The sequence below is a fragment of the Oryzias latipes genome, chromosome 19, assembly GCF_002234675.1.
Source record: "Oryzias latipes chromosome 19, ASM223467v1".
Lineage (NCBI taxonomy): Eukaryota > Metazoa > Chordata > Actinopteri > Beloniformes > Adrianichthyidae > Oryzias > Oryzias latipes.
The window spans coordinates 21557513-21568122 of NC_019877.2; the positions used below are offsets into that span (position 1 = coordinate 21557513).

Sequence of the window (10610 nt, forward strand, 5' to 3'; positions counted from 1 at the left end):
AGAAAGACCCATTCTGCTGAAAAAGCTCTTCATGAAATAAATCAGCCATTGTGAAAAACAGCAACATGAAATAAAAACAAAGCTACTTTGGAAAATATTGATTTTGAAATCCGAGGTTCTGAAAAAAGATGTAAAATTATAATATATTCCACATGATTAAAAATGAATATTTTAAAATAATGAACATGTTTTTTAAAGCAAAATGAAATATATTGAATAATACAATGGCTAATTTAAAATCAGTGTGCAGGTTTTTCACAATTTCATAATCTTTTTATATATTTATGAGAGATTTATTGGTTGTGTATTTGCATGACGTCATATTTATTTATTTAATTATGAACAGTATAGGACTCCAAACCCCTCAGGCAGGAGCTGTGGAGCATAAAGAGCAGGACCACCAGATGAGGAAGAGTTTCTTTTCCAGAAGCAGTCAGACGCTGAACTCTGGAAGATCACTTTTCTTTTGATCAAAAGCAGTAAAGTTGATTTTCTTTATAGCAATAGTTTTAATAAAGACTTCATGTAAACTGTTGATAAATTCATACAATAAATCTACAGAATGAAACAATAAAACCTTTATTAACTTTTTGTGATGTTACACATTTAGACATTTGATGGAACTATGAGAGGCAACAACACATTTATACACACAAACACACACATAGTGGGGCAGTTTAATACATGTGATAAAAATGAACATTTACAACATAAATAAAACCCAACTAGGATTAGGGGTGGGGGGGGGGGGTCACTTGGGTTGGGGTTAGGATTAGTTTCAGGTCAGGGATGGGTGGAGGCCATGCTATGGCTGGGGTGGGGGGTTTGGTTTGGTGGAGGTTAGGGTTAAGATGAGGTCAGGTGATGTGTCAGTCAACGCAGATTTGAGCAGATCTTTGACACCCCCTACTACAGGGGTCAGAGGGGGGTGGGGCAGGTAAGGTTTAGGATTTAGGGTTAGAGGTTGGGTTAGGATTAGAGTTGGTTAGTCAGGGAGAAGCTGCAGTCAGAAAGTCCTGAAGGATCCTCACGGACACGCTGGCGACCGCCACCCCCCTCCTGGAAGGTTCCAACTGAACAGAGACAGAGGGGACAGCAGATTTAAAGGACATTTCATGCTATTCTATAGTCTACATGCAGAAATATGATAATTAATTACCTTTGGCTCACTAAAGAACGATTTTTGAAAATAAAAAGTTACTTTTGCAGCTCCATTTTTGCATGTGTATGACAGCCCGCTGGTTTTCATGGATTGGGGGGCTCACAGTTGTAAGGCAGCTGTGCTGCAGCATGGTGGCCCTCCTCCTCCTCCTTACCAGGCTGATGATGTCAGGGGTGACAGTCCATGGCAATCCAGAAGGGCTCCCGAAAACTAGGACTGCCTCCCCTGGCCGCACCGCTGCAAAACTTAAGATAGGGAGGGGGATCTGTGGGAGGGGGATGAAGACAATGCAGATTTAGAAGATCCTTGACACCACCTACTACACCAGAGAAGATCTCTGCTGGACATCTACAGCTCCCACTCCCTCAGTAAAGCCCAGAACCTCCCCCTCCAGCCAGCCTTCAGCTCAGGGACCAGAGGTTCAGGCACTTACCTCCAGACACATGATATGAACACCACCGCTGGCATTGTGGCCTCAACCATGTCTGGTAATCCCTATTCCAGCAAAAACAAGGACCCTCTGCTCAGCTGACTTGAGGGGGGGGTTATGACAATCTATGAGAGCAATGGAAACAAATCCATTTTCCTGTTGCTCTAAATGGATAGCTATTAATACACTTATTTATTACAGTTAATATTATCTTCTTATACTCTGAATGTCAGAATCCAGCTTCTGCTCTGATGAACATCAATCACCATAGTAACAAGAGAAAATAGGGAAAAGCTGCAGTCAGAAAGTTCTGAACGATCCATCTTCTTCAGAACCGGGTCGTGGGGGCAGACGCAGAGGTGAAGTGTTCCCCTGGGTCTTAGTGCTCACCAGGCGAACTGGTGCTGGAGCTGCTGGCAGCCGTGTGTTTGGTCCAGGGGGGCCATGGGACTATTGCTCTCCTCCATGCGACTGGAAAAAGATGCACAAATTATTAAGGATGCCACAAATATTGGTTTAAACTGAACCGTATTTAACACCTTTAACACCTGATTTAGGTTTTATCTATTACTTTAAAAGAAGAATTTTGATGGATTACAATATGAATATATGTTTGTTTTATAGTCTTTAACATTTAGTTGATTTATAATGAATGGCTCCACCATGCGGGCTGGAGGGACCGGAACAAGGAGGCCAGAGCAGAAGGTCACGGTTGAGAAGCGTCTGCTGGTGTAGAATTCTGCAGAGACAGACAAAGTTCAGATCAGAGGAGTTTCTAGCAAAGAATGAAGAGATAACTGTGGCCACGGCTGTCTGGATTTACTGAACATCTTCAATTGTTGTGGAAAAAGTACAAGAAGTTGTTGTGCTTTGTGTTCATGACACACTTTCATCTGCATATCCACACAAAAATCAGTAAATGGTCTTTGGTCTTCAACCGAACCAGCAGCAATGACCATGAAGGCATCACGTTACATATTTTCCAGCTGAGAGAAGGCTGTGGCTGACGAGACAAACCTACCAGGAACTGGAGGACAACATCTGCAGGGACTCCAAAAGAAATCCCTGGATATTTGTGGCTCCTGTGGACCCCTAGGACCTCCCCGTCCTGCAGAGCCATACGACAGAAAAAAGAATGGCCATCAATCCATGAACATGGGTCGTTCACTAAGCCCAAAATTCATTTTTATCAGGTACAATGTGAGTGCAGATTGTGGTGGGTTTTGACATTCATGGTGGGGGTCAAATGTTCACTCGAAGTGTAAATAGAAAGAAGAATCACTAAAAAACTCTGGTCTTTCAGTCTAGAACTGCAGAAGGACATAAAAAAGCAATTTGGTTCTGAAAAGAAAAAACCACCTGGACCCATTTAGTTAAACCAGTGAGTAAGTAGAACCCAGTCATCTTCATAGTACAGATGACAGTTTGGATTGACCTTCACTGCACAAACAGTGAGGTCAATAAGTCTTTGATCACCCTGTGATTTAGCAAGTTCTCCCACTTAGAAAACATGGAGGGGTCTAATATTTTCATCATGGGTGCATTTCCACAGTGAGAGACAGAATCTGAAGAAACATTCAGAAATCAAGTTGTACAGTTTTTTAAAACAATTTATTTGTATATTACTGTGACAAATAAGTATTTGATCACTTGAGTGAAACAACTTTAATATTTGGTACAGAAGCCTTTGTTAAAAATTCCAGAGGTCAAACGGTTCCTGTAGTTCTTCATTAGGTTTCTACACACTGCAGCAGGGATTCTGGCCCACTCCTCCATACAGATCTTCTCCAGATCTGTCAGGCTGTCGCTGAGCAACACGGAGTTTCTGCTCCCTCCAAAGATTCTCTATTGGATTTAGGTCTGGAGACTGGCTAGGCCACTCCAGAACCAGGATATGCTTCTTAAGGAGCCACTCCTTGGTTTTCTTGGCTGTGTGCTTCGGGTCATTGTCATGCTGAAAGACCCAGCCACGACCCATCTTCAACGCTCTGACAGAGATTAGGAGGTTTTTGCCCAAAATCTCACAATACAGAGCTCCGTTCATCCTCTCCTTAATACAGTGCAGTCGTCCTGTCCCCTGTGCAGAAAAACACCCCCCCAGAGCATGATGCTTCCACCCCCGTGCTTCACTGTAGGTATGGTGTTCTTGGGATGATGCTCCTCCTTCCTCCTCCAAACACGCCGAGTGGAGTTAAGACCAAAAGGTTCTATGTTGGTCTCATCTGACCACAAGACTTTCTCCCATGACTCTTCTGGATCATCAAGATGGTCATTCAGACGGGGAACCTTCCGTGCGATACATTATTTTAAACCATGACGTTTGAATGTATTACTTATAGTAGCCTTGGTAACGGTGGTCCCAGCTCTCTTCAGGTCATTGACCAGCTCCTCCCGTGTAGTCCTGGGCTGATTCTTCACCTTCGTTAGCATCATCGATACCCCACGAGGGGAGATCTTGTGAGGGGCCCCAGTCCGAGGGACATTGACAGTCATCATTAGCCTCTTCCATTTTCGGACAATTGCTCCAACAGTTGTTCTTTTCTCACCAAGCTGCTTGGCAATTGCCCCGTAGCCACTTCCAGCTTTGTGAAGGTCTACAATTTTGTCTCTTGTGTCTTTTGACAGCTCTTTGGTTTTGCCCATGTTGGCAGTTAGACTTCTGACTGATTGTGGGGGGGCACAGGTGCCTTTATGCAAGCTAACCACTTCAAACAAGTGCCACTAATTTAGAATCATGAGCAGAGTGGAGTTGGACTATTTCAAAGCAGAACAGCAGGTCTTTGCTGGTCTATCTGAGAATCAAGTGATCAAATTCTTATTTGTCACAGTAATATACAAATAAATTGTTTAAAAAAAATCGTACAACATGATTTCTGAATGTTTCTTCAGATTCTGTCTCTCTGTGAAAATGCACCTATGATGAAAATTTTAGACCGCTCCATGTTTTCTACGTGGGAGAACTTGCTAAATCACAGGGTGATCAAATACTTGTTGACTTCACTGCACATACATACAGGAAGTGACACGTCTGCACCGATAGGGTTTCCATCATTTACGATTCTTAATGACCAATTACAGTGTCACACTCTGAATGTCAGAATCCAGCTTCTGCTCTGATGAACATCACTCACCCACCCTGAAAATCCTCCCTAAAAGAAAAGAGGGAAAAGCTGCAGTCAGAAAGTTCTGAACAATCCTCACGGATACGCTGACCCAACCACGGTGGGAGCTCACCTTAGTCTGGCAGTTGTGCTGCAGCACAGTCCTCCCTTTCCTCAGCCTGGTAGGGCTGAGGATGCCAGAGGAGACAGTCCACGGTCCAGTTCTTCGGTTATCTAAAGTCGGATAAAAGTCAAAGTAACGTCTACTGCAAATTGTGCCAAAGATACGTTCCTAATAAATGTGGAAATACCACCAACCTTTTTTCTCACTTAAATCAGCACCACCCCCTCGAGCATGCTCAATGCCAGACTTCAAAAACAACGGTAAGACCTGCGCTGCAGCAGCAGTCTTTACATTCGGCATTTTCCAATGTAACGCCATACGACAAAAAATCGAAAAGACATTGCGACATCACAAATTCTGTAGCCTACTGTCTGGCCAAAGACATGCTACCAATAAACACAGTCGAAAATGACGGATTCAAGCGGCTAATTAAGGTAGTTGACCCTCGTTACAAACTACCTGGACGTAAACACTTCTCTCAGACCGCCCTGCCAAAGCTTTATTCTGAGTGCCGAGAGATTGTCGAGACGGAGCTCCAAAATGTGTCATACTTCGCTACCACATCTGACTTGTGGTCAAGTCGCACGTCGGAACCTTATCTTAGCCTCACTGCTCACTACATTGACCAAGACTGGAATTTGAAGAGCAGATGTCTTCAAACTGCCTACTTTCCTGTGGACCACACGGGTGAAGCCATTGCTTTGGGCCTGTCAGACGCACTTGAATCTTGGGGACTGAGTGAAGACAAACAAGTCTGCATCACAACCGACAGTGGGACAAATATAGTGAAGGCCACATCACTCAACAACTGGACCCGGCTGCAATGCTTTGGACATCGTCTTCACTCAGCAGTTGGTAAGTTGCAGAGCAGAATACCAATCCTATTTGTGTGGTTTTTTTAACCCCCTTTACATATAATGTGATGTTTAAATCTACATTTACAAACTAATGACAAAAACATTTTTTTTTTGTTGGTGTTGGTACTAGGGTTGTGCCGATGGACGATATCATCGTCCATCGTGATGGGTGACTGACATCCCGATGGAGACACCACTATCGTGATCCCCCGCCCCCGCCACGTTGCGCGTCGACACCATAAGCCGCGGTTACATGTACAAAATATCTTGATGGGATCAATGGTCGGATTAGAATCCAACCGTGTTCATGGGCCCAGAAAAATGTTTTCAGAATATAAAAACGTTCACTAAGGTCACAATTTCGGTCGGAATAAATCATTCGCACATGCGCAGTTTGAAAACCGGAAGGGGATACAACTTCCGCCGAGCTGCTTTTTTTCCAAACTTTATTGAATGTAACAATTCAATACAAAACAATGTTAAACAGCGCCGGGCGGCTATATACATTGACATGTCAGCTTGGTAAAATACGAGATGATCTTCTAAACGTGCTTTTAATAATGTTACGGTTATTATGAAACACCTGTTCGCTCATCATTTGAATTTTAATCCGTGTGGTCAGAGCTTTTTCTGAACGGAGCCAGGATTAGCAGTATGCTAACACGGGCTAACAACATTAGCTTTGGGTGGCGCTGAATCCTGTGAATAACATCAGCCTTTATTTAGTCGGGACATGACTGGAAACACAAATCCACGTGATTGTTTGAATGTTTTCTGAGGACTGAGCGACATTTCTGCTTTGATGCTCAAACCGCTGTGTCTGCTGACGATCCGAGCTCTGCTCAGACACACACTTAGACCCGGTTCTGAGTTCGGTAGCTAGTTCCCCTAGAGCTGCGGGACGGATCGCAGTCTTAAATCTCCCACACATACCGCTCATGTACCCCCCCCCCCCCCCCTTCCCATCAAACACAAAGCTGTAACTCCGCGCTCCGCCGGTCCACTTCACTAGTCAAGTGCGGGAGCGGACTACTTCTTTTCTATTTTATTTATTACTTTTTCTGTTTAAGTCATTTCCCTCAGTTTATACTGGATCATCGCGGATTAACCATTAGTTGGGAAATAAAATGAAAAAAGCAAAATAACGAATAGCAGTTATATAAGAACGAAAAATGTAAAAATACCCCCCCCCCGACGATGTCATCGTCCATCCCGATGGTTGACAGCAAACATCGTCAACGGCCAAATTAGGGGACATCGCCCAACCCTAGTTGGTACTCATTTATTCAGTCGTTCTCGGGTGTAAATCAAGTTGATAAATGTTCTTGGATTTCACCAGGATCCAAATTTAATGCAGCACATCATCCCCTTTCCTACACTTAATTAAATCATTTCAGCAAAACAAAGGTTAACAATTAATGAAGACAAGTTGAAAAAATTAAACTGGTGATAATGTTGTTGCTTATCACTCATTATCAACTCTTAAGTAAACATTAAAAAAATAAGATCTAAATATTGGCAAAATTTAAAATGTGTTACGTTTTTGGCACAAAATTAGGTTTTGTGCCAAATTAAATAAGAATAATTTAAGAACTGTGAATTTTATTTATCACTTTACAGAAATTTAAATTCTGAGTTTAATTTTGCTTCTGTTATTTACCTTTAATCCACAGAGAGAGTCGGAAAAGACAAACGGGTGGAGCGAGCGGTGGGTGTGTGTAAGAAAGTGGTGGCTGCCTTCAGTTTCTCTTGGAAGAAGAAGAGAGACATGGCTGTTGCTCAAGATGAGTTTCACCTACACCAGCACAAGTTGGTGACAGAATCACCCACCAGATGGGGTTCATGCCAAAAAATGATTGAAAGGATTCTGGAGCAACATAAAGCCATTACTCAGGTCCTCAGTGCAGATAAAAAGACCAGGCACTTGGTTCCCTCCTGGCAAGACATGGATGTGTTGGAGTCTCTGCATGTGGCCCTGAATCCACTGATGGAATTCACAGATTCACTTTCTGGAGACTGTTATGTGACCGAGTCATACCTCAAGCCGATGCTTCATCTTTTCAGAACACAGATTCTGAAACCATCTGATGATGAGACACAGCTCACAAAGGACATAAAGATGGCAGTAATGGCATACCTTGATGAAAAGTACAATGACCAGGTTACTAACGAACTGCTTGATATCGCAACCCTGGTAGATCCACGCTTCAAGCTGCAATATTGATGCAGAAAAGGTGGATGCTGTCAAACTGAGAGCAGTGTCTGAGATGATGGCTCAAAACGAGGAGCTGTCTACCTCAGCCAGAACGGAAGGAGCAGAAGAGGGAAGAGCTGCAACAATGCTACCAACACAGAAGAAACCGAAAAAAGCATTGGGCAGCTTTTTTAAGAAATCGCACCCCAGTGAAGGACTCACTGACAAAGAAAAAGTTGAAAAGGAGCTCAAAAACTACCTGCTGGCACCAGATCCAGACAGTGAAATGGACCCACTACAGTGGTGGAAAATCCATGAGAAAAGTTTCCCGAGGATTAGCTACCTGGTAAAGCGCTATTTGTGTATCCCTGCGACCAGCACCCCATCTGAGAGGGTATTTAGTACAGGGGGTAATATTGTAACCTGTCAAAGGGCAGCTTTAAAACCTGAAATGGTTGATACACTTGTCTTCCTTGCCCGCAATCTGTAGGCTTTTGTTCATTTAGCAGAAATCACACTGACCATGGTGCCTATTTGTTGCCTCACAGAATAGGAGGCCATTTAAGTTGATCTGTTGTTCTTTTTTGACTTGTCTTTGAAAGCTATTCGAAGTTGCACAAAGTATTTAAATAAGAACATTTTTGTTTTAAGTTTTCTTTAATTTCTTGAAGAGCATTTTAAAGAAACTGAGGAGTTTCTTGGGAGTTTTTTTTTTAGTTTATTGCACTTTTTTTTTATATTGACATAATTGTGTGTCAATTTTTTGTCTATTTTTCTGTTAAACTTGAAAGTTCAAACATTTGAATTTATTTGTGGTCTTTTAAAACTGTGTGCAATAAAGATTACTTTGGAAAATATAGTTATTTGATATCGTTTTTAATATCGTTATCGCACAATATGAAAAAAACAATATCGTGATATGAAAAATCCAATATCGCCCAGCCCTAATGTGAACCACAGCCGCCCCCCCAATAACGAAAATCTGTGAATAATTGACGCCGTTTTAAACTCCCTGAGCCCTTGCAGAGTCAGAACCTTTTTCTGTCGTTTGGGTTCATTTCCACAAGCTGGAGATGATGAAGGGCGTTTGGATGGCATCTTAAACGCGTAAACAATACTTGGGGGATTAGTGTACTGTTAAACCCCTAAATAATAGTGCAGTATTTGTTCACTAAAGTGATACCTCTCAATTAAATGTGTTGAATATTTATATTTCTATAATCCATTTTGCGTATCTCACTGCCTTACCAACCTGTAAGACTGGAGAGCAACAAAGTCGACAGACGATGACTCTGGTCCTTCTGCCATTTTGATGCTGGCTAACGTCTCCATACCGCCTCACAGACTCAAACGCCACCTGCTGGCGGAAAGGTGTAACTTCACCTGTAAGGCACTTAAACATTAGGGAAAACATTTGGTTGAAGCTATAAAGAATTCAACTAAATGCTTTCCTGTTTTTCTTTATTACAGCTGAGGAAACTAATGAGAGCTCAAAGGCCGCTTTAACATGTTTTACTTTTACAACAGGGATTATGAATCTTCTGACACACCAGATATATATTTGAATTAAGCCATTTTAAAAGAAAAAAAACAGCATTTCTGGTATTGACTTATATTTTTCAATTATGCTACAGAAACGCTTCCATTCCTACCAGTTCCAGCAGAGAAAGGGTTGTCCAGTGTCCAGCAGAGGGCGCTTGGTCCTTCGCTAGGATCACTTTCATGGTTCAGGGTTGGTTCGCCATCTTGTTTCTTCCGCTCATGGATCTCAGAAAACAATCCGCTTTCTTCGGCCCAACCTTCATGGCCCATCAGACAAACATAAAATACACTCAAATAAGCAAAATAAAACATCAGGCAGTCAGTACGAATAAATAAAAATAATGTCGCCTTTTTAATTTAATTTTTTAAACGGAACTATTTCAAGTTACGCATCACGTGGCGGTTGGATGGATGTCCGCGCGAGGCCTACACTAACGCGCCAAAACATCTACAACTTGACTAATAAATCATAAAACATGAATTCACTGCATTAGTCTGCTATTTTAACGACATTTACTAATAAAACATTGTTAAATATGAAATTTATGCAAAAAAAATTTTTTTTTAACACACTCACCAAGTCCCGTTGAGTACATGAAAATAGACTTTTTTTTCCAGGCAAAACCCAACTTCACCACCGAGTAAAATGAACAAAAACCAAACTTTTATCGATCTCTGATCATCTCATCTTCTCCCTCCTTTGATAAACTGCATAATGGCTGCTCTGCTACCGTACAGGAAAGCTCTCACATCTGCAACAACCTGATTGGCTGTTGTCGGTCACGTGGATCACGTCACCCAGAGACTGCATACCTTTTCAAAATAAAAGAGAACAAATATGAAATGACATTTTGAACAATTTCCCATTTATGTTTTTCTTCTATTTTAATATATTAAAATACAAATATATTTTTTTTATTATGTATTTTCAAGGGTATTTTAACCTGGGTCACAGTTAGAAGGAATTGTTTTCTCTTTCAAAATTAAGTTAAATTAAATAAAAAATAGAAAATTAATTTGTTGCTTTGATTAAGAAATTGAATGGAACTTTATTTATCTCTCAGGGAGAAATTTACTCGTCAAGGAAGCCCAAAGGAAAAAAAAGTGATAGTACAATTGCAAATCACCAGATATCAGATCAAACAAATCAGTAAATAGGTACATTTATATATGTGCACATTTTTGATGACCTGATAATAC

At 41.5% G+C, this 10610-nt stretch overlaps 1 long non-coding RNA gene across 7 annotated transcripts; it reads right to left on the reverse strand.

Annotated features, from left to right (window-relative positions):
- Window positions 1–563: 563 nt before the first annotated feature.
- Window positions 564–10203, reverse strand: LOC105356605. Of its 7 annotated transcripts, none has more exons than XR_910715.3 (9): window positions 9988–10203; window positions 9521–9667; window positions 9121–9228; window positions 4827–4927; window positions 4724–4741; window positions 2614–2700; window positions 2255–2331; window positions 1317–2063; window positions 564–1073 (listed from the first exon to the last, which is right to left on the reverse strand). It is a non-coding gene; the product is annotated as an uncharacterized LOC105356605 (long non-coding RNA). The 7 variants fall into 7 exon arrangements; XR_002872192.1 differs by having other exon boundaries at window positions 1160–2063; window positions 9988–10199; XR_002872191.1 differs by having other exon boundaries at window positions 564–1427; window positions 1859–2063; window positions 9988–10142.
- Between the last annotated feature and the right edge of the window lie 407 nt (window positions 10204–10610).